The sequence below is a fragment of the Lepidothrix coronata genome, unplaced genomic scaffold (assembly GCF_001604755.1).
Source record: "Lepidothrix coronata isolate B3197 unplaced genomic scaffold, Lepidothrix_coronata-1.0 Scaffold550, whole genome shotgun sequence".
NCBI classification, from domain to species: domain Eukaryota; kingdom Metazoa; phylum Chordata; class Aves; order Passeriformes; family Pipridae; genus Lepidothrix; species Lepidothrix coronata.
This window is the reverse complement of record NW_016690730.1, coordinates 1-2,552: the sequence shown is the minus strand read 5'-3', so window position 1 is coordinate 2,552 and position 2,552 is coordinate 1. Positions and strand designations below refer to the sequence as shown.

General features: G+C 50.4%; 1 pseudogene; it reads left to right on the top strand.

Moving 5' to 3' along the window:
- The first annotated feature begins 362 nt into the window (after positions 1-362).
- On the top strand, positions 363-1,263 carry LOC108510219 (annotated as a pseudogene).
- Positions 1,264-2,552: the final 1,289 nt, after the last annotated feature.

Below are 2,552 nucleotides of genomic sequence, written 5' to 3'. Positions count from 1 at the left end.
ATTCTGCAGTGGAAAAGAACCTTCCCCAGGTATGACGGTAAAAATAGAAAACACAGGCAAAATTATTCTAAGCTCAGACTAAGCTTCTGCTGTGCAGCCCCAGCTCCTCTTAGTCATGAGTGTAGAGATGTAACTTCTGTATTCAAGGTCTGTTACATCGGACACTCCTTGTGTCTGTGAGAGCTCTACCAAAATTTCCACGTTCCACTGCAGCAGAGCAAAACTGCCTCCTTGGAAGTGCATTTTGTGACATTTGACATGTCAGTTTCTTTTAAAATCTGAGTTCTTGTTCACAGAGGTCTGTCTTAACTGTTGCCTGTCTTTTCCTTTTCTGAAACAGACCCTGTGCTAAGAATCAGCAAATGTGGAACAGCAGCTCCCTCACACAGTTCTTCCTACTGGCATTTGGAGACAGGAGGGAGCTGCAGCTCCTGCACTTCTGGCTCTTCCTGGCCATCTCCCTGGCTGCCCTCCTGGCCAACGGCCTCATCGTCAGCATTGTTGCCTGCGACCACCACCTGCACACCCCCATGGGCTTCTTCCTGCTCAACCTCTCCCTCACAGACCTGGGCTGCATCTGCACCACTGTCCCCAAAGCCATGCACAATTCCCTCTGGGACACCACAACCATCTCCTACATGGGTTGTGCAGCTCAGGTCTTTCTGCTGTTCTTCTTCTTTGGAACAGAATTTTCCCTCCTCACCATCATGTGCTACGACCGCTACGTTGCCATCTGCAAACCCCTGCACTACGGGACCCTCCTGGGCAGCAGAGCTTGTGCCCACATGGCAGCAGCTGCCTGGGCCACTGGCTTTCTCAGTGCTCTGCTGCACACAGCCAATACATTTTCCCTGCCCCTGTGCCAGGGCAATGCCCTGGGCCAGTTCTTCTGTGAAATCCCACACATCTCAAGCTCTCCTGCTCACACTCAGGCTACCTCAGGGAAATTGGGTTTCTTATGGTTAGTGCCTGTTTACTCTTCGGTAGCTTTTTTTCATTGTTTTCTCCTATGTTCAGATCTTCAGGGCTGTGCTGAGGATCCCTTCTGAGCAGGGACAGCACAAAGCCTTTTCCACGTGCCTCCCTCACCTGGCCGTGCTCTCCCTGTTCCTCAGCACCGCATTCTTTTCCTACCTGAAGCCCCCCTTCATCTCCTCCCCATCCCTGGATCTGGCCCTCTCAGTTCTGTACTCGGTGGTGCCTCCAGCACTGAACCCCTTCTTCTACAGCCTGAGGAATCAGGAGCTCAAGGATGCCCTGTGAAAAAATGATGACTGGATGCTTTTTAGGTGCAATAAAGTGGCAATTTTCTAGTGTGTAGCATTCAGAATGGCACTCCTTATTGGCCCAGTCTTCCTGCTCAGGTTTCTCGTGGAAGTCATCGAGTTCTTCTTGCAATAATTTAATAATTTTCTGTGCAATTAAATATTGAGCAACCTGTCCTGGTTTATAGACACATATTGGGGTGGGAACTCCAGTGAAATGAACTAACTCCCCTTTTATTCCCCACCAATACAGGTAAACAAAATACAAGGCGGTGTAAGTGAAAAATAGGAGTTTACTGACAAGAAGTATAGCAGCAAAAACAACAATATCAACAGAAAGTTCAAAGCAACAGCAGAGACACAAATTGCCTCCTCTCTCCCCCCAGCCCCAACTCCCTTTTTTAAACAAATAAAAAGAGGGATCAACACATGCCCACTTTCCCCCTTTTCCCCAACCAGGGGAAAGAGAGGGCAAAGAAAAATCTGGGAAACTCTCTGGTCTAAGATCAGTTGTGCTGCCCAAGAACACGCTGACTCCAGAGGTGTCCAATTGGGGCAGAGCCAGCGACTCCGGTCCGTGCAGTGGCGGGGGGGAGGCAGCGGTTCTGCTTGATTCCATGGAGTTCTGGGGAGGCACAGTGGGTGCCATGAGACTCTGCAGTTTCACTATGGCCCCTTGGTTCCATGAGGCTCTGAGATGTCTCAGGGTTTATTTTGTTCAAAACAGACCCCGCTGTCACAATGGTCCCTTGGTTCCATGAGATTCCACAGTGTCCCTGTATTCCTTTGGTTCCATGAGGCCCTGCAGGGTCACAGTGTCACTTGATTCCATGACGATACGAAGAATCAAAATGGCCCCTTGACTTCAGGCCAACAGCACATGGGTCTGCCTTAGAGGGAGTGTGGGCACCCAGACAAGGGAGTTGTGCCCCTCCTGGACTCAGCCCTGGGGTCACCACATCTGGACCGGTCTGTCTGTCTGTGAGGTTCCCATTCTGGAGGAATGAGGAAGAACTGGAGAGGGTCTAGAGATGATCTGACAGAATAGAGCTTTTCTCCATATTGGAAATAGAACGAAATCTCCACAAAGAGTAGCATGGAAGGTTGGGACTGAAGGTAAGGAAAAAGAAATATCACTCAGTGGGGACCTTTGTGGTGCAAGAGGTCACCCAGAGGGAGTCAGGATCAGCCTGTGGCTTTGTGTTCCAGGGAACAGCCAGAGCTGGTGCAGAGACATCAGGGAGGGTCTAGAAATGCTGCTGGGAGGGGGTGGGAAAGCAGGAGGGC